At 33.9% G+C, this 22677-nt stretch overlaps 1 pseudogene; it reads right to left on the bottom strand.

Moving 5' to 3' along the window:
• Positions 1–574: 574 nt before the first annotated feature.
• On the bottom strand, positions 575–10976 carry LOC102117742 (RWD domain-containing protein 2B pseudogene; annotated as a pseudogene).
• Positions 10977–22677: the final 11701 nt, after the last annotated feature.

Genomic DNA, 22677 nt, shown 5'->3' with positions numbered 1-22677 from the left:
GATTCTCTGACCCTTCCTTCCCTTTGGTTAAAAGGACTACTCAAGCTCCAGAAATCACTTTGGCATTTATGGCAGACAGAGGAAGAAGAGATGACCTAACTACATATATAACTTTAATGAGGAAGCAAAAGTTTTCTCAGAAATCCTGAAGCCAAAGCTGTGTTCCCAAAGCCATTCGTAGTTGCAACAGAGGCTGCAAGGGGAGCAGTTAGCTTTTCTAGGTTCTTTAGTGGAGGCAGGGAAGGGAGAAGCAGAGTGGGAATGGCTGGCAAAATGGACCACCAACATTACTTTCACAAATAATTAATTCTCTTTCAAAATGCATAGTTTATATGTGGAGAAATGTCCAACAACAATTTTAGGGTTATAAGTTGAAACTCGGTTCTGCTTTCAATCATGACGTATTTGTAACAGATGCATTTCAGTTATACTACTTTTCTTGCCTGCCCCTTCCCCAACATTCTAGAATGAAAATAAAATAAAATAAAATAAAAGTACTCACTCTTTCAAGAAAGAGTGGGAAAACAAAATCAAAACGTCAACAGTGACAAAGTATTTTCAACTACTTTTCTGCTCATTGTCGATCCATATTAAAGAACATCTGGAAAACATCTGCACATCCTCTGGCATTTAAGAGCTGATGCAGCTGACCAAAGCCCATGTGGTTTCCTCCGGCTCCATTAACACAGAACACTTTTTCTGCAAAAATGGAAAATCTCCTTAGTCTTTCCATTTCATCATTTGAACCATCAAAATGAATGAATTCTCGATGGCGAATTAAAATTCTCTTCCGATTAAATTTTCAGAGTCTTGATCAGAATTATTTACAGGTACTTTGTGAGCCTTCTACACAAACAACATCAGGTTTCCCAGGCACGCTACCCCACATAGAGAAAGCTCCTCTGCTCACTTCAAAATATACCTTTGTTTGCATTTGTTTTAGAAATGATGGCTGTAGATCTGGAGTCTCATGAAGATGAGATCGACTGACTGCATTGTACTACCGCGGTGGGGAAAGGTTAAGTATCTCTGTTGACATACCCGGAGGCGTGTTCTCTAACCCACTGTGACATTCAGAATGAGACATCTCTGTGACAATATTTTGGGGGACATGCAGTCAGATCTGTGTTCACCTGAGTCTGTGTAATAGTAGTGATCTTCTCAAAAAGATTTTACTCTGTGAAATCAAACACCTTTAGGTTAATAGTTTCTTTGTGGTATTCTTTCTAATCGTTTGTAAAGGTTTATTGAAGAGCACTACATGTAGACCTTCATCCTTCATGCCTTCCTTTGGTTTTCTATTTAGTCCTGAGACATGGTCCTGTTACTGATGGACCACAGGTCCCTTGGTTGCACAGAGAGCTCAATTTTCATTGGGAGAGAGTCTCAAAATTGTAGGATACTGTAACCCAAGACTTAAAAACCGCTCCTGCAGGGCGGACTAGGGGAAAAGTGTGATAGCACCCTCTTGGCTTGTGCATGTAAGTGTTTATATATCAACTGTCATTCTTCTTTTGGAATTCTAGAGTGACTTCCAGCTGCCTTGAAAAAATTTTAATTCATGATGTTAATGCTTCTTCCTAGCCAGCTATGTTAATCACCCTTAAGGTTTAATATCCTTCAATACTGGGTTTTAAGCAATAAATTATCTTTGTCCTTTATTGTAATCTAAACATCATCAGTAATATTTTTCCTAAGTGTAAAATTTTGTTTCAAATCATTTCTCTGAATTTTTAAAAATGTTCTATGCTATTTCCTACATGTAACCATTCCAGTTACATTCCTAGAAAAAAAAATTACTTGAAATATTTCTGGCCAATTATTTTTGTGGCCTAAATTGTATTACACTTAAATCTGCAGAGTAATTCATGTGTAAGTTTGTTTTCATTTGTGTGTATTTTGTTTTTGTATGTAGTCTTACTTCTGGATTGCAAGGTTCTCAAGTTGAGAGACACGCTGTCTCATTCCATAGCAATTACAATGAGAATGAGGACGGAGGAAAATAAGTATTTATCAATAACTCATTTCCTTTTTTATCAAGAATGTTAACAACTTAATTTCTTACTCTTAGAATACTTGCTATTACACTAGGTTGAGTTTATTTGCTTTTGAATCAACAATCAATAATTTAACCCACCAGAGACTGTTCAATCAACTCTTTTTTTTTTTTTTTTTTTTTTTTTTTTTTGATTTAGACCTTTACCATATAACACTGCACCAAGTTCTGTTTCTGTTTTCTTAGGACTCTGGCATGAATACAGGTAAATCTTTTTATACTACATGGTAAGTTTCCCTATCCTCCCATGGGCGTGAACGGGAAGCTCCCATGAGAATAAATGGAGATGTCTTCACAAGTTCTAGTACTATGTGTTATGCTTCAGTTTTTAAGGAGATCTTATTACAAACTCTAAATACAGGGAACTTATGACTTATTTCTAAAGCCATGACTTAATAAATTCATAAGACAACTCTCATTACTAGGCTGTATTCTATCTACCCAAAGTGAAATGAGAATTATATGGTGATGATTTGCAATTAAAAAAAAAATGAAGAAGAAGAAGAGCTAGGTCATCTTCTAGGTCATGACATTTTCTATTTAAATTTGCTTTTGGTGTTTTAGACACAAAGTCCTTGCCCATGCCTATGTCCTGAATGGTATTGCCTAAGTTTTCTTCTAGGGTTTTTATGGTGTTAGGTCTAACATTTAAGTCTCTAATCCATCTTGAATTAATTTTTGTATAATGTGTACAGATTTTTCCTGATGAATGTTTTTATTATTAAGCTCAGCTTAACAGTTTTAGAGAGCTACAAATATTACATGAGTTATATGGCAGCCTTAAACTATGCTCAATTAAAGTAAGTGTTGATTTGTACTTAGAAAAGAAAGAAACTGAGGACTTCAGAAAATTTTCAAGATTAAAATAAAACTGGCATGAATTAAAAATATGCAAAAAATCAGCTAAATGTATTGATCACATAAAGAAATATGTTGTCACCTAATTCTTCAGTGACAATGGCAAATACCTGACTGCTGTGAGATATTAATGTTTTTGTAAGATACAGTTTGATGTTTGAATCATATCTAAGATTAATATGCAGTCTTGCCCAAAGTACACAATTTTTGTCTTGCCACAACTTCTATATACCTTGTATGAGAAGAAGAGATACAAATGAATCATTAAAGACCCGTTGTCCACAAAAAACCTAAATTATGTCAGATTTTTTCCTCTGTAAAAGTAAATGTTTAAATGATAAACTGTTAATGATGTTCACTACAAACAACACTTGCCTAGTATTTGTATATTTAGAAATATAAAATGCATGAAATCTCAATTCAAAGTTACAATTTAATCCAATTTCCATCTCTCACTTTGTATTATTTGGAACCCCAAGGTAGAGATTTAGGTATGAAAAAGGAGTCCCCTTGGTTTCACAGTCCACACCTCTTCTCTCTCTTCTCTTTTTCAAGTCCTGTGAGCTAAGAGATTGAGGTGTTTGAAAAACTGAGACTCTTCCCATATCCAGCTGAACGACCTCAGTGGGTTGCAACATTCCGTTTCGCTGAATGTAGTAGGGTTTTATTTGTTCATGCCAGGGACATTTTCTGATTGTTCTACCTTTATCTTACTTTCCAGCCACTCTCTCATCCTTCTTTTATTCAGGGTCAGTAAATGCTAGGTAGATCAGTAGTAGAAAGACGATAACTTTTTCATGTAGTTTTAGATTTTTAACCTGAATGGTTGGTACTAGCTGGGATCGTCATGGAGCTACACTTGAAAGCTTTTGTCTATCAACTCATTGTCCTGGTGTTTGTAATATCATCCTATAACCTTTCTCTCAGTTTCCCTTTGGTAATTACTCAGACTCAGCACTTAGTGTCTGCAGGCACATCTGAAAATTTTACATGCAGACCACCTCCAATTATGGAACTCAATTTTCTTTTCTTAGAGACTCTCCTTGGGTGGTCCTAATCATGAAGTCTGCTTCCTTAGGGTTTTTTTTCCTTTGTTTTTCTCTCTTTAGCAACACTTTTACAAGGGTCATGATGGCAACAATCTGCAAAATTTCTTTCAGATTTCCCTGCTCTGTTGTGCTAATTTGACACTTTCTCCCCTTTTATAATAGACTACTGTGGTCCTGTTTTTCAATTAGAATTTTCTGATTAATTCTTCATGATTTAAAGCATCTTTATCTCTTCAAGGAATCAGATTCATTTAACCTAGAGTAACCTCAATTTTGTACACAACGTAACTAATGCATTCCTTACTTCTACCTTTTAGTACAGTCAGGCTTAGATGATCTTTTTCCGGTAACCTTAGGGAAACTTTAAAGGAGGATTTAGGTAAAACATTGTAAGAGCAGAAAGCTAATTGGAATTTCAATAAAAAAAATTAATTGCCACATCCTACAACAATAAAGAGGTCAAGCAAATCTCCAATGTATTTTGCCAGCAATATATTTGCATTAGAAAAGATCAATAGAAGGTAATATAACAAATTAATTTAGAGAGAGAAAATTTGTTAACCCTTATATTACCATTAGGGGTGGTGCTGCCGATAGAACTAAAATTAGTTTAGTTTTGTCTTTTTTTAGAAAATTAATCTTGTTTCTGCTTTGTACTGCTTGGTCAAATAGAGTTCCCTGTAATAGTATTAGGTATGCATTAAGGTATAAAAACATTTTATCTGAAACTTTTATGGAACCAGAAGCATGGAGTTCACAGGATGACTGTTGAAGCTACGTGTGTTTCTTGTTTTCTTATTTCAACACGTTAATTTTATAGACATGTATGATGTGTTTTCAACCAGAGACCTGTCACACATTTCTTCTCTTCCATCTATTGTTGGGCACAAATATTTGAAAGAATTCACACTCAAATAAATTAGGTTGTTTGTTTGTTTGCCAGGTTCATTCCACAGTAAAAGGAGAAAATGAATTCTATACATGCTGCTTAACAACTTTCTTCATATTCCTTTTCTGGATTCGATCAATATCTTCTCATGACATGTTTTTCCTTATCAGTTTTTAATATTTTCTCTAATAATTTATACCAAAATTACTTCACAGTTCTTTTGATATTGTTCACCAGAATAATTATTTTTTAAAAAAAATAAATAACTCATTATGCTTTGAAATTTTTATATGTGGTAGTGGGGACATTTAATTGAATGTGTATATTTTTAAGGCCAAATTCTGGTATTTTTCTGGAAAAAAAAAGTTTCCATCGGCATTATCTAATTCGAGGGTTTTAATCAACCTCCCCGAATGTTTTCTCCTCGTGGGCATCATGGTCTACATGAGGAGTCAGGAAACATCTAGTAAGTGCCAGTGTACTAGTTTTCTTGTTGCTACTGTAACAAATTTCCACAAATTCAGTGTCTAAAAATAGCACAAGTTTAATCTCCTGAGGTCTTAATAAAGAAAATGTCTAAAATGAGCTGAACAGGGCTAAAAGCAATGTATCATCAGGGATGCTTCCTTCTGGAGACCCTGAAGGGAGAATCCATTTTTTTGCTTTTTTTTTTTTAACTTCTAGAAGACACTTGCATTTCTTGACTGATGATAACTGCAAACTCTTGCTTCCATCATCGCATCTGCTATGGTCTCTTTTGTCCTGCTTCCCTCTTATAGGGACCCTTATGATTACCTCACACCCACCAGGATCATATGTACTAGAGACTATGGCCCGAAAAGTTTAATAATTTAATTGCACCTTTTTCTCCCTGGAGTGTCTTTGTACCTTTACCCATCTCATAGCCAGTTAAAGTGAGAGAAAAATTAAGGAATCACAGATATACATTTTTCTCATGCTTCTCTTTTTCTCTTAGCAGTCCTTTTTGTGTTTTGTTTTTTGTTTTTTATAGTTACTCTGGAGGCAAGAAAGATGACAAAGCACTTACTATATTCCTGAAATTGTGATTAAAGTTTTCAATATAGATTTTGCTTTTGTTTAGTTGAATATCATGTTAAAATCCTTATGTCAAACCAAATAGCCAAACCCACTTGTGCTCTTGAGAGTAGTTTTACAAAAGTCAATATATGTAATCAATTCTCAATATATTTTAGAACTAGGACTTCTGATATCATAAGCAAAGGGAAACAAACAAACAAACACATTAAAAAAATTATCAGAATAAACTCTTTTTAAGACAGGTGAAATACAGAAGTAGGGAAAATTGAGATATATGTTAATTATGCTGCACTGTATTAGTTAATCCTCTGGGAGCTGGTTGCAGAACAGGCAGCTGTTAACTATTAATAGTTCAATTGATGAGGGCGCCTTTAAAGCTTTTTCCTCTTAAGTGTTCAGAATTCAAAATTACTACTGCAGAGTTACAGAGAAAACACAACATTTTCTCTTTCCTTGATGATAAGAAATGTATTGCATTATTTTAGTGGCTGTCAATTAAACACAAATTAAAACATAAGTAGTATTAAATCTGCAAAATTATATTCTTAATTGGGATACTAGCTTACTTATTTAATTCTCATCTCTGAAAAACTTTAATTGAGATGTATAAAAATGTATCTGTGGTACACAGGGAAGTTAGCTCTTAATTGTGAAATGAAATATCTCTCTCATTGAGTTTCTCTCTCTTGTTAACAGACTTGATGACAAGTAGAGTACTTTATTAACTTCATGGATGTGTATGAGTAAAGCCAATAATTAAAACGTTCATTCATAGAACTGACTTATTCACATGCAGTTCTGGCTGTCAAGCTTAACATTTATTAAATTGAGAACAGTGCATATGAGGATTGCAGTAGGGTTCACAACATGATTCAAAAATTACCATGGATTATACAGTCATATTAAGAGGCTTTTGGATAAAATTGAGAGAGGAATATTATTCTGGTGATATATTTTATAGCTTAATCATGTCTGAAGAGAAGTATAATCACATAATAATTTACCCAACAGCAGATATATTTTAGAAGTTATTATAGAGCAAGAGCAATGTATTTTCTGAAGTAATGGTATTTAAATGTGTTTTAATATTAGTATGTCCTTAGAATAGAGACTGAATAATTGTTCTATTGAAACGTACTGTTGTTCTACAAGTGTATATAAACAAAGAAAATTTTTCACAAATTACAGAAAAAGAGAGATGTGGTGTTTGCTAATATAATACATTTTAGAACTTTTAAGGCACCATGTTTGTAAAATATTATTTTTTTAAAAATCAGTGTTAGAAAACTTTGGGATTTGAGGTTCTACTTGATTTTTCAAAACAACCAGAATATTGTTGAATCATGCCTGATTAATCTAATTTTAGTTAATTCAATTTAGTTTTAGAATAGTTAGCACAAATCAAGAGATTAACACTATGAGGCAAATATTCTCATACTCATAAATTTGCTTTGAGATTCTATTCATAAAACAAGTTCAAATTGATGTTAGATACAAATAAGATACCTGAAGCATAATACTATATATCATGCCATCAAATATATTAGCAAAACTAACAGAATTGAAGAGACATATAGTCCTGCTATCATAATTGGAGACACCAATACCCCATTCTCAATAATGGATAGTACATCCAGAGAGAAGATAAAGAAGAAAATAGGGGACTTAACCAAACAATGCAATAAATTAACTAGATCTAACACATATAAAAACACTCCACTGAACATCACCTTCATACACATAGGTCCTAGGTTGAGACATAGTACTATTTCATTATACTTGGGTGGTACTGTATAATTTACTAAAACATTTTGAGAGTCAGTTTTCTCACTTTCAAAGTGCAGACAACAATAATAGGCACTTCATAAGGTTACTTTTGAATTACAGTAATGAACATTAAACACTTTGCTCTTGTTTGGTACATAGTAAGTGCTCAGCTATGATGACTTTCCCTCTTTCAATATCTCTCATTTCACTGATTTGAACTCCACCAAGCTGCCGAAGTCTCTCTTTTGTGGGTTCTCAAAAAATGACAGTTGCACGAGTTTGCTGTACATGACTTCACAGCCCAAGTATTTACATCTTTGCTAATGAAATCTTTGGAAGAGAATCAGGTACAATTTGTCCTTTGTTACACAAAACACACCCCACAAAATTTTACCTGTATCTGAATTATTTCAGCCGTCTTTACATTCTGTTGTAGGTGTCTCCGGTAGTAGGCTGCGTGCTAAGTGTTACATGGGTTAAACCTAAGTTTCTCAGAACTGCTCCTGAAAACGATAGACATGGTATAAAATATGCATTAATGTTATTGCTGTTTCATTGCATTTTGCCTTATCAGCCTCTGTGTGTGTGTGTGTGTGTGTGTGTGTGTGTGTGTGTGTGCGTCGGGGCAGAGGGTCTCACTCATTTTTTCGCCCAGGCTGTAGTGCACTGGCGCGATCTCGGCTCACGGCAACCTCCGCCTCCCGGGTTCTAGTGATTCTCCTGCCTTAGCCTCCTGAGTAGCTGCGATTACAGGCACGCACGACCCGCCCAGCTAGTTTTTGTATTTTTAGTACAGGTAGGTTTTCACCATATCGGTTATCAGTCCTTTAATAGTGCCTAGTAGTACTTCAATCTTCCCAATGCTAACACTTTTCTTTTCTCTTAATCGTCTAAACCAAACTGACTTATTTTACTAAAATAAAAGCTCTCCCTGCATCCCAGCTTCTGATTTCATTGAAAATGTTATAGTTATAAGACATTTTTTTTTTAAAATTTCCTCCCTCATCATCCACCACAGCTCCATTTGCAACGAGTCTTCCTTTCTTTCCTTTCGTTCCCATAAAATAATTTTATCTCCTTTTTAAGTCCAGGCACTTTGGTAACATGTTCTATCAGTGGTCTTCAAAAGATAGTTTTGTGTATCCCATAAAATAATTTTGGAAAACATTGTATACCCTCATACATTTCCAAGTTTGTATCAAAATATTTTAACATATGTTTAAATTGTTGAAATAAACAATTTCCAATCTAGTACAAATATTGACAATTAAAATACATGTTACATTAATATTTTAATCATATTAAATCAGGAATACAATTAAGCCCATATATTAACAAAAAGTTGACAGTTTCCTTTTTATCATAATGAATTTGTATTTTCTTATTTACCACAGAAGTTTACATTATAGTAATATATTCTATTCTTAAATTATCTTGTAAATTGACAAATGCACACTCACACATACAACATAAATTTTTTATTTAATACAATTTTTAAGTTGTTTTTTGAAGTTAAGTATTTACTATAAGTCTCTAGGTATGAGTTTTTCTTCTAGATTAAGCTATTTTTGCTATTATTGTTATTACTACAATTAATTGAACTGACAAATTAAAATTTAATATAAAGGAAATATTTGTTGGAAATTTTGATTGAAAATTTATTTTAATTTAAATTAAATTTAAATTGGAAGAATGGAGGTCTGAAATAAATATATCAATTTAAGTGCTATTAAATTATATTACTATTAATTTAAATACTATCATTCTATTACTATTACTCATTCTATTACTTAGTATTAATATTAAAAAGTAATCATTATATTACTATCTTTATATGCTATTACAAATTCTGAGAACTTCTTTTAAGTGTTATAATAACAATAACTATAAGATATATTATTACATATATTCTAAATGATATATCTGCTGATAATCTTATTTTGTAATACTATTAATACAATTTTTGAAAGAATTGGAAAATCTCTGTTTGAAGGGGACCAATCAGAAGTTTTACAAAAACTGAAAATTTTTTTTTTAATTGTGATGGATTATTTTTATTTGGTTGTTTTTAACGTCTCATATATTGCTTTGTAACAAAAATTAGTCTTAAAAGTATATATTTCATACATGCACACTACGTATACAATATATAATTCTGTGTCATTTTTTTCTATTACACAGAATAATTTTCTATTCCGTGTAAATATTTCTATTTTTCTATTACTGTAGTGTTCTAACAGTCTACATGTTCAGCAAAACTTTTCAAAAGCTTATGTAGAGGAAATTGCTTTTTCACAGACTTTAAGTTGCTGCATTATTTAAAATGAATAAAAAAGAAACTTCCATGTTATGAGAAATTTGGAAGAAACATTCTACTATGCTTTCTGTTTGGCTCACTGGCCCTTCTGTATGGAGTCATTTGCCTGCTTACTGAAGACTACACAATTCTGTAATCTTTTGTTTCTCATTTCTTCATTGGCTTAATTTAAAGTATATAATGGCCCCATGCACATATAAGGGTTGTAACCTTTTTTTCCCCATCCTGAAATTCGCACCCTGTGAAATATGGTACGTGTTATGAGTAACATGCAGTTGGCTAGGTAAATGCCTTTTCTTTCTAACACACTATGTTACTATGTTACGACTTATGAATCTCAAAGTCTTGATTTAAAGTGAATTAAAAGAGAAATGAAAATATGATGAGCTACCCCACCTTCAAAAACAATAAAATACCTTTTAATCGGTCAATAACACTGCTAGTGACATGCTGCAAAGTTGTGTGGTATAATGCTCAGCGAACCATGTAATTACATATACATTTAATTTTTAGACTTATGGCAAAGCAGAGACGCAAAAAGAAAACAGTGATAAAGTAGAGAGAGGTGGGGTAAATTTTACAATAATAGACCCATTTTACAATTTTAAGTTGAATGAAATTGCTCTGTCATTTTGAAAGCAACCATTTATTTCAAAATATGATATTATTTTAAGTTTTCAACATACTGGGGAGGCCCCTGATTTAAAAGTGGATTTACCAACATCATGCTTTTGCTTGAATTTCTCTTTCTGCTTCTTTAAGTCCTTTTGCAATTCTTTTCCTTAATTTTCTTTTGGATTGCCAGATTTGAAATTATACTAGGACAAGAACCAGAGAGTAATTTGCTGCAAGTTGCACTGTGGCAGCAGGTGAGCAGGACAGCACGTGATGCCTTTGTGTAAATGACGATACCTCTCTTGAAAGGCAACATAGAATTTTGGATAAGAGAAGAGTTAAGTAGAACGAAGCATACCGAGCCATGACACGCAGATCACAGATTGATCGGCCAAGCCCTTTCAACATTTTATTGAAAAATTACATTTATTTTCATCCTTCTATGTTGGCTTTCCTCCAAAGCTACCTATCTTTTCAAACATAAATATAAGGGCTTTTTAGTACTCTTTTAATGTTTATCACCTTATGACTGCAAACATGAAGTCTTTTAACATTTTTTTTTTCAGTAAGCTCAAGCTGAGTCTGATCTCTCTAATCTTGATCTCCTTCTTTGTTTTTCATAATATTGTTTCTGACACATTTTCTGAATAATTTTTTTTTTGTGTGTGTGTAACCACTTTTAAAATATTCCATGTTAATATTTTATTAATGGTAAAGAAAAGACTCCACTTCATCCCCAAATGATGTAATATATATAACAATACCAACACAACACAGGTAGATAAATCATCTGACTTAAACAAGGCTGTGATTAACCAAATGTCATAACTATGTCAGATTACATTTTGTTTATGCCTTTTCCAACCGATAAACAATCTCTCAATTATAAACTCTGAAATGTGCCTATTGCCCGTTATGTTTTAAATGTTTATGCTTCAGAGCACAGCTTAATCTCTCTGCAGCCTCAATTTCTGAGTATGAAAGTATTTCAACGAAAGACAGTTATTAAGAAACTGCCCTGAGCCGAAAATGAAACCATTAATACTTCTAAAAGTGTGATAGACTATTGAACTGATTTTTGAACCCATGTCTGAAAACAGTCATTGACATGGAATTTAGAACTATGACATATATAAAGCCATATTATCACAAATATTCTGAGAATGAAAAAACCATGTCGATTTGTCCACAACAAAGAAACCAAAGTACAGGTATCCTTGTGTCCTTTATCATCAGCAACATATAATTTTTCCTTTAATTTTGAAATAGACTTCACTGCTTAGTGAAAGTTTACATGGCCAAAGATAATTATGACCACAGTATAGAAAAAAAAATTAACTTAGAAATCTTCACTGAAAAATAAAGAAGGATTTATGTAGAAATCGGAAGCCACTGTAAACCTTTGTGATAAGCGTGAGCTTGGAAATCCAGAAAAGGGGTAGAATTCAACTGCAGATACATTTGGTATAGAGAGGCGTTCTTGGTAAATCTATACGGGGCATGGTGTTGAGCTAAAGGTATGTGGGAGCTCAGGTTACTGCAGAAGGAGGCTCTCTAGGCAAAGTTCAATCAACAAATATGACTTTAGCACTTAGTATTTATTCAACAAATATTGAACAAAAATTATACAGCAGTCTGTATCCTAGGTACTACAAATAAAACAGGAACAAAACAGATATAATACCTTTTCTTAAGAAGCATGCACTGGGGGAGTTAAACATTGTGTACATAATAAAATCATTTGAGATAATGGTAAATCCTTTGCAGGTTCAAAATAGGGTGTTAAAAAAAATAGAGTGATGGGAATAGGGCTTTTTGTGACATACCTTATACTTGGTAATTTAAAAGGTATGTTATGTTGCTGGCAAGACATAAATGGCCCTCTCAAACAGGGCGATTAAAAAAAGTTCAATGGAGAGACTATTCATAAAGAGAGATGTGGGCAGGACTAGAAAAAAAACCAACAAGATGGAGTAAATTCCTTGGCACTAACAACTGAGGAGCCATTACCACCTTTAAGCCTAAAGAAACCCTGGAAGGAACAGGCAGAGAACCCCTAATAAATCAGCTGTAGGAGATGTGTGGCAGAGAGGAGCTGCAGGACATTGGAGGAGAGACAACTTTAGGATAAGCAGGAGGGGGCTGGGACAGGAGTAACCCACAATCAGCCTTTACCATTCTCCAGAATCTCATTGACTACAAGTCAGAGGTGAAGGATTCAACTGAAGCCCTCCACAAAGGTTAGCGTCTTAGGGACATAGCAAGGTAAAGAATAATATAGGGTGGCACAGAGGAAATGATCAACATAGAAGGCCTCTTCAAAGGGTGACATTTAATCTAAAACCGAATGACTATCAGCAAATATGCTTTTGAAGATCTGGGATTTGGAAGTTGCTGTAATTGGTGATCCAAAAACTACATACAGTACTTCTCATTCCTGCTTTTACTATTATAAAAGCTAAAGAGCCCAACCTTCTTTTCATGTAGAAATGTCAACATGGCATATTTCTGGTCTATGTGATGAAGAAAGAAATATGAAAATAGGGCTTTCCTAACAGAATATATAGACAAATTCTTGCAGGAAGAAGACTTTGAGGACTTCCTTCTTATTCCTCCCTTTGCATGGATGTGATGCTTGGAGGCAGACAACACGGTTTTCTTTCATGAGGACAAAAGGCCTACACAAAACAAGGTTGTGCAGAAAGTTAGAAGGATCGTGATTCATTTACATTACGGTTGAGCTAGCAGAAAATTTCTAGACACTCTACCCTTAAATTTTTCTTGTGCAAGACAAATCTGTTTTGTAAAAACCACTGTGGTAGAATTTTTGGTTTTTCATTGTTGAACATAATTATAACAATTATAATTGATGTGTGGGGAAAATTAGATAATGTAGCAGTTAATACAGAGACCTCACACCAGGAACAAATTAGGCAAGTTCAAGGCTGTGTCATTGGAGCCCAGTGGGTAACAGGTGAGTCAGGATCTATTATATCTAGAATCTTGGAGTCTGTCCATCAGAATTTGGATTATATCATAAATCTAATATGTAAGTAAAGAAGTTGTATCCTCAAAGTACTTAATGTGATATAGTTTACTATAATTCTTCTCTGTGATATAAATTATGTACCATAGGAAAAAGGAGAATTAGGAAGACCAATAGAATTAGGAAGACCAAAAGATTATCAGCACATGTGGCAGAGATTGCTCTCTATCAATATCCATCTTCTTCCCTTCTCTTGGAATATATGTAAACTATGTTATCCATATTTCCTTGCAATTGGATCTGGTCATCTGATTGTGTTCCAGGTAATAAAAAGTGAGAGGTATTGTGTGTCCTGTGAATACCTAATTTATTGCATCCATGGTCCGTCTCTCCTACTACTTATTTTACTCCATGCTTGTTCCTCCTCTCTGACTACCTGGGAAGGTAATGCCCAAGGGGACATTAGAAGTTATGTACTGAAGATGGTGGAGCTGCTCTCAGCCTGGGTTAAATGATGGGGAGTCGTAGTACTTTCTTCATCTTCTTCCCAAAGAAACAAGAAAGAAATATATGTTTATTTTTATTACATTTTGGGTCCATTTTTTAAGTTACTTTAGTATGCTATCAACTAGGTACAATGTTAGCTATTACGGGAGAAGCTGGTTTCTGAAGGAAGATGTTGAATAGTGTTTTATATTGATTGAGTTGAAACAACTTGAGAATTCGCCTTCTGTAATTATTTGTCAAGTTCGGATTTTCAGGGACTTTTTTCAATTGAATAAGAATTTGAAAGTACAGATTAGAAGATGCAAATGGAAGATTGACTGGGGTAAAAGTGTGAGTAAGAGGGAATGTCTCAAGAGGCATTTTCTGATATCGAGCACTAGAGATTAGGAGTTCGTAAATGGGGACAAGATGCTTATGCAAATTTCGCTAAGTTTGCTGAGGAGCCTGTCAAGCTATAACCAATTCTGTCAGTCCGACTGGGGTTTTGCTTTCTCTTGTGGCTAATTAATTCTAACATGATCATACTATTTATCTTTCGAACTGGGACACTTTTGGGAGTGACTGGAGGTGAAATTAACTAATCCATTGGGAAAATATACATAAGTGGGGACAATCTTGGCCAAACAGAAATAAATGATGAACAGATGTCCATGGCCGTTAATGCAGAACTGGTACAGATAGGGCTCTTCCTCAGCATCCCCAATTCCAGATGGCTAACTTCCTGAATCGGAGGCTGTCAACAGCAAAACACTCAACTCCCATGTTGCTTATTCAATTATTATAGGTTATGTCTTTAGGTGTGATGTACACACATTGTATAAGTTCAGTTAATTTTGACAAATGCAAACATTTCTATGAAAACATACAACTGTTGACCACCCCTGAGAATTGTCTCATTACTCCTTTCGTCAGTCTGCCTCCCCGAGTATTGTCTGTTCTGGTTTCCATCACCGTAAATTAGTTTGGTCATGGTATGGCTTCATATAAATGGCTTAATATAGTTTGTGCTTATTTTGTTTCTGATCTCTCACACAGCATTATGTCTGAAATTCAACCTTATGTGTCAGTAGTTTGTGCCTTTTTACTGCTGATTAACTCTACACAGTATTATTATTAATGCTTTTTACAATATGTTTTATTCTTTCCAATTGATTTCTCATGCCTGTATGTAGTAGCTCTAAAAATAAGGAAAAAAAAAAAAAAAAAAAAACTTTAGAGAGATGGAGAAAACCAAATGCCAAAGTCTTTTTAATAATTATCTTTATATTTGATTATCTCTATAAATTACCCTCTATGAGTAATAATTCTCAGATTCTGTATCACTGAGTAGAGGAGATTTACCAAGGATAAATTTATGGCGGGACTAACAGTCTGTTATGGAGTCAATAGAGAGGCTCCATAAAGAGAGATGTGGGCAAGTGTAGAAAAAAACCCAACAGGATGATGTAAATTCCTTGCAGCTAACAACTGAGGAGCCATTACCACCTTTAAGCTTAAAGAAACCATGGAAGGAACAAGCAGAGGACCCCAAATAAATTAGTTGTAGGAGATGTGTGATATCTTTTATTTTAGTGACTGTTATATGCCTTCTCAAGTCTGTTTATAATCCATTTTTCAGAAAAATCTTTAGAGAAAAGTAGGAGAGGTAGATATTATAATATATTTACATTGATTTGGTGAGAAAAATAAGTTATAAAACTGATCTTTGTTAACCAAGAGAAAAGTGGCATGATATCATTTTAGAAATATACATAAAATATTATGGGTTACAGAAATGCAGTAGTTATAAAATCATATACATTAGGACTGTAAAACAATGATCAGCACTAGAGAAAGATACACCTCTCTATACAACTACATGCCTTATATTGTCAGAAGTTGATCTAGAAAACATTAAACTACTTTCTTTATTCTAAAGTATATTAGCAATATTTACCTGGTAGAAAAATGTTAAATAACAAATGTATGGTAAGTATGCTAATGCCTTAGCTGAAATAGGAATAAGCCAAAGAAGATGAATTATTTATTGTACAGGACATATAATCAGATGTCTGTTGTTCAACTGCATTTTTTTTCTTTTTCTTTCTTTCTCTTTCTTTCTTTCCTTTCGTTCTTTCTTTCTCTTTCTTTCTCTCTCTTTCTTTCTTTCTCTTTCTTTTTCTTTCTTTCTCTTTCTTTCCCTCCCTTCCTTCCTTCCTTCCTTCTTTCTTTCTTTCTTTCTTTCTTTCTTTCTTTCTTTCTTTCTTTCTTTCTTTCTTTCTTTCTTTCTCTCTCTCTCTCTTTCTCTTTCTTTCTTTCTTTCTTTCTTTCTTTCTTTCTTTCTTTCTTTCTTTCTTTCTTTCTTTCTTTCTTTCTTTCTTTCTTTCTTTCTTTCTTTCTCTCTTTCGAGTCAAAGTCTCCCTCTGTCTCCCAGCCTGAAGGGCAGTGGTATGATTACAGCTCACTCACTCCATGCTCCACCTCCAGGACTCAAGAGATTTTCCCACCTAAACTTCTCCAGTAGCTGGGATTACAGGTATGCACCACCATGCCTGAATATGTTTTTAATTTTTTTTTAGAGATGGAGTCTCACTATGTTACCCAGGCCGGTCTTGAACTCCCGACCTCAAACAATCCTTCTGCTCAGTCCCCCAAGTAGCTGGGATTTCAGGCATGAGCCACTAACATGGCTCTGAAAAAAATTAGAATATTACTTTAGACTATGACAAACCGTATAGATAAATATAAGTTACATATATATGCAACATTTGGGCAAATTATTTGACCTTCTGGCTCTAAAAGTTCTCTTTTTAAAATGAGTTATTATGATGATACAAAAAGTGAATATGGCCAGGTGCAGTGGCTCACATCTGTAATTCCAGCATTTTAGGAGGCTGAGGTGGGAGGATCGCTTGAGGTCAGGAGTTTGATACCTGCCTGGGCAACGTCGCAAGACCCCATATCTATTAAAAAGGACATTTAAATTAGCCAGGTATAGTTGTGCATATATGTGGTCTCAGCTATTCAAGAGGCTAAGGCTGTAGGATCACTGAAGCCCAGGAAGTCAAGGCTGTAGTGAGCCATGATTGTGCCACTACACTCCAAAACACCCCCAAATATGTGCAAAATAACTTAGAAATACCTGTTACATAGCAACTATTTAATAAAGGTGAGTTGTTGCTAATGTTGTCATAAACTGTAAATTATTGTCATGTCCCTTTGGTAAAAAGCACTGTTGCTGGTAAACATCCTCACTACTAAATACTGAATACTGTAGTGAGATAATGCTTGTCTCTTACTTTAGTACAAAGTGGAGAAGAATCTGGAGAAATTATGACAGTGACATTTTTTTTTGGAGATGGAGTTACTCTCTGTCGCCCAGGCTGAAGTGCAGTGTGATCTCAGGCTCACTGCAACCTCCGCCTCCTGGGTTCAAGCAATTCTCACTGCCTCAGCCTCCCGAGTAGCTGGAATTACAGGCGCCTGCTAGCATGCCTAGATCATTTTTATATTTTTTAGTAGAGATGAGATTTTTCCATGTTGGCCACGTTGGTCTTGAACTTCTTACCTCAGACGATCCACCCTCTCACAGGCCTGAGCCACCGCGCCCGACCTTGTGAAGGATTTCCTTATATCCTCTACGATACGAGAATGAACATTTCCCAGACACAAGAGATACTTAATCACTACTGGTCTTGAGTTTCTATTATGTTTTATAATTCTAAAGCTATTATGTTTACATACTGCCCTTAAATAATAAAAATTGTCTTTTACGATTTGAAAGAGAAAGGACATTCTAAAAACATAACTGGCATTTTGTTTTCCAAATATAAAATCACCAATAGAGGTAGTTGCATTGAAATTTCTAGAACCTCAGATATAATTTATTGTTGTCTCATTTTAAAAGTTCTTGGTGTAAACAGCCTTCATGTAATATAAAATAGACATCATTCTAATCACCAACTCCCCCCACTTTTTCACACACACACACACATTCCCAGTACCAGGATTCTAAAGCAAATAGTCATTGTGGCTAGCAGTTCCTCCAATTATCTGCAAAACCCAAGTCTACACTTCTTACTTCCACAAATCTTCCACTTTAGAAAATGCCACATTCCTACCTTCTTCTTTGAAACATTGGTCTCTTTGGAGCCATATTTTTTGTTTAGTTATATGATGACTGAGCTTATGTAATCTGTATACATGTTTCAGAATTATGGAGGAAAAAATGTTTTAAAATTTGAACAAGTATTTTGAAACGCTGTGTTTTGCCAACAAAATCGATTTGAAGTTAATTTTTATTGCTCAATTTGAGTTGTATTACTTAATGCTATGAATCACTCAAGTCCCATTCTGAAAGAGAGAGGGAGACAGAGAATCTCAGAGCTTTTTGAATATATACATAATGCAAACTTCATATGATAGTTGCAGTGATGGCCTTCAGTTCATTGATGTCCTTTGTGTGCATACCCCCAGCTTCTTACCCTGAGTTTGATCATATAACTTGCTTTGGCCAACAGGAAGATGAAACAACGCAGAGTCTTGGACAGTATTTGAACACTGAAGATTTCTTTCTGTTGCTATACTCAAAACTATATCCACCTTGAGGTAAAAAGCCTGTGAAGAAGCCTGTTCTCACTTATAAGTGGGAGCTGAACAATGAGAACACATGGAAACAGGGAGGGAAACAACACACACTGGGGTCTGTCAGGGGTGGGGCTGGGGGAGGGAGAGCATTAGGAAAAGCAGCTAGTGGATGCCGAGTTTAATACCTAGGCGATGGGTTGATAGGTGCAGCATACCACCATGGCACATGTTTATCTCTGTAACAAACCTGCACATCCTGCACATGTACCCCAAAACTAAAAGTAAAAATTAAAAGAAAAAGAAAAAAGAAAATGCCTGAACTAGGCTGCTGGTTAATGAAAAGCAGGTGGCCCCTTCATTTTTTTCTTCCCACCTGATAGGCAATTGAACTTCTGGAGCAGACCCATGTAGGTGACCAGAGGCACACTGCAGATGCATGTGGAAGCCCAGCCAAGACCACCAGATGAGCTGCTTAATGTAGCCAAGCCCAAATAACCGACCCACAAAATCACCAGTTAAATAGATAGTTGTTTCTTTAAACTACTAACTTTTGAGCTGTTTTGTTTTGCATCAAACACTTAATGGTACATTCATAATATCATTTTGAGTATCTGATTTTTTAATCTCCTACGGATACCAATTACTGTATTTCTAAGTCAGCAGCAAAGATATGACACATTTACATAAGAAGAGCTTATAAAAAGTCTAATAAAGTGACTATATATACGTATATATAAACATACGTTTAGACAAACTGTAAGAAAAGCATAAGAATTGGTGCAGTATCTCAGGATTTATAACTTTCAGACTGTTAATATGAAGTTGTTCTGAAATGCACTGACAGAGAGGAATCAGGACTTTTGTTTGAGAAATACAACACATTTATGGAAAATCCACAGGACATCCTGTCCTAAAATTACTCTTCTCTTTAACTCCAATTAATATAATTGCTGTTTGCTCACACAGGTTTATTCATTTGAGACGTCTCATCAAGTAGCATACTTAAGGTGTATGTAATTGAGAGTGTGTGTACATGTTAAACATGTAAACAACTAGTAATTTCTACTTAAAGCTTACCATGCTTACTTGTTTGGTAAAGTATATTGATTTGGTGTCTGTCACTGTCTTTGAAATTCATCAAAAACAAGATGTGCTAATGAGGATAGAAGACTGGTTACATGAAAATATATATGATTAAGCAAATATAGCAAAATATTCATAGTAAAATCGAGGTGATGAGTATACAGGTATTTACTGAATAATTCATTTAACTTTTCTGTATGTTTAAAAATTTTATAATAAAATGATATGAAAAGATGAAAGATATGCCAATATGAAATAGGCATGTAACTATTCTAACATCAGAGAAAATAAGCTTTAAAGCTTACTTTGGGGACATTGAATAACAATGAGGGCTCTAATCACTTTGAGAATATTGCAGTTTTAATGTATATGCACTTAATAACTTAGCTTCAGAATTTATAAAGCAAATATCACCAGATCTAAATGAAGAGATAATTATCCAAGCAAAGTGAAAGGTTTTAATATATCTGTTTCAATAAACAAATAAGCAGGCCAGGCACGGTGGCTCATGCCTGTAATCCCTGAAATTTGGGAGGCCGAGATAGGCTGATCACCTGAGATCAGGAGTTCGAGACCAGTCTGGCCAACATGACCAAATCCTGTCTATACTAAAAATACAAAAATTAGCCGGATGTGGTGGTGGGTGCCTGTAGTCCCAGCTACTCAGGAGGCTGAGGCAGGGGGAATCTCTTGAACCCAGTATGCAGGGGTTGTAATGAGCTGAGATCCCTCCATTGCACTCCATCCTGGGCGACAGAGTGAGACTCTGTCTCAAGAACAAACAACAACAACAAAATTATAATAATAGAAGAAGCAAGCAAAAACTCAACAAGGATATAGATATCACCCAAGATACTCACACATGTGCACAGTAACATAACACACATGGATTAAACATTGTATGTAACACACAGAGAATACAAACTAATTTTAAATGAATGTGGATTCCTTATAATGCCCATATTCTAGGCAAATAATGTAAGCCTCAACAAATTTTAAATACTTGAATTTATTTTGACAACATTCTTAAAGGTAGAATTTAAGTATGGTTTTATTTTTAAAAATTAAAATATTTAAATATTAGGACCAAGCAATAGAAAAAAATTTCTATGTTTATTAAAAATATATATATACATTAGTTCTATCGGACAATTGGGGTGATTTAAAAGTACTGCTGGAGGAGGTCTATCAACACTATTCAACTTTATTAAAAAGAAGTTTGGCTTCATTAACATTTTTCTATTATGCATGTTTTTCTATTAATTTCTGCAGTTTAAATAACACATTGGTCTAAAGAAACCATGATGTAAGTTAAAATATATAAGGTAGCTTAATGATAGTGATAATATAGTAGTTTAACATTTATAAGATGCTACTAAAATATGTTTATAGAAAAATAATAATATCAAATGCATATATTTAATGAAAAAAAACTGGAAGTCAGTGATCTAAATGCTTACCTCAAAAAAGTAGAGTGATATGAACTAAAGGAGAAAACAAAACAAAGAGAATAACAAACTGCAGAAATTAATAAAACAGAAACGTATAAATAGAAAACATAAATTTTTGGTAGAGAATCATCAAATGATAATTTGATAGAAAAATTATAAACAAATTTTATGATAAAATTTAAATATAGAAATATATTTCTCTATGGAAATATAAAAAATATACATAAAGAAATAATATAAATGATGGAAAAATATAAGTAAATATATTTTATAAATTTATACAATAGAAAAACTATAAATAAAGCCAAACTTTGTTTTTTTGTCAAGTTGAATATTATTAATAGATCTCCAGCAATACTTTGAAACCAGCCAAATTGTCCCATAAAACTATTATCTATGGTTTTTTTTTTTAATAAACATAGAAATTTACTCTACCTTTACTTAAAACTTGAAACTTACATTTTTCTTATCTGAGTTTCTTTCTCGGGAAACCAAACCTCAGGCAAGGACCTGAAACACAGTATACCACCACATCCAGACAATCAGATGCCAGACCTCTCATGCATCATGACTGCTTTGTTATCCCTTCCTAATTCCTGTTTTCCTGCTGCATTCCTTCCCACAGGTAGCTATGTTTCTTCCCTGTTCTACAAACCAACTATTTTATTAAGTTGGGAGAGATGGATTTGAGGTTTGGCTTCCATCTCTTTAGCTGACATCACCTGAATAAAAAACCTTCTTCTCTGTCAATACTCATGGTCTCAGTGATTGGCTCTCTGTGCAGTGAGCAATGGAACCTAGACCAAACCCTTGAAGTTATGGTAACAACTTATTATGGATTTAAAAAAGAGTATAAATGACCATTATATGAAATAAAAAAGAGACATAACTAAATTTTAAAAAGATGTTATGGGTATTTTGAAGATAAGAGATTATATCACCTGCAAATGTCTGCCAATAATTTTAAGTACTACATAACAGTAATAAGTTTCTTGAAATAAGCAAGTTATCAAAATTGTCAAAAGAAGAAATAGAAAATCTGAGTATTTACTTACAAATTGTAAGTAGTTCAAAGCAACAAGAGAAATGTCAAAAACATACTCTCACATGTACAAATATTTCATTTATAGCAAAGTTGAGGTTGGTAATGCATTGGAGATAGATGACAATTTTTAATAAATGGTGCTGGCTTCTTTGTATATCTGCATAAGAAAAAATAAATTATTAATCATACATAATAATATTCACTACTTAAGGTAAATATCATAGTAGCCAGCAATAAATAATTTTAAAAATTTGTTAGATATTTGAAGCAGCCAGAAAGTATGACCAATAACTAGGAAAATATTCAGTTACTATAATCATACATAAAATGAAAGAGATGATAGATATAGAATACAGTCATTAAAGTACCTATTTAAAATATTTCCAAGTAGTTAAACATCAATGTAAAGAGATGGAAATTAAAAATTAA

This window comes from Macaca fascicularis, chromosome 5 (assembly GCF_037993035.2).
Source record: "Macaca fascicularis isolate 582-1 chromosome 5, T2T-MFA8v1.1".
Classification (NCBI taxonomy): Eukaryota; Metazoa; Chordata; class Mammalia; order Primates; family Cercopithecidae; genus Macaca; species Macaca fascicularis.
Note: the sequence above shows the minus strand (reverse complement) of the source record. Positions and strands in the feature narration are given on the sequence as shown.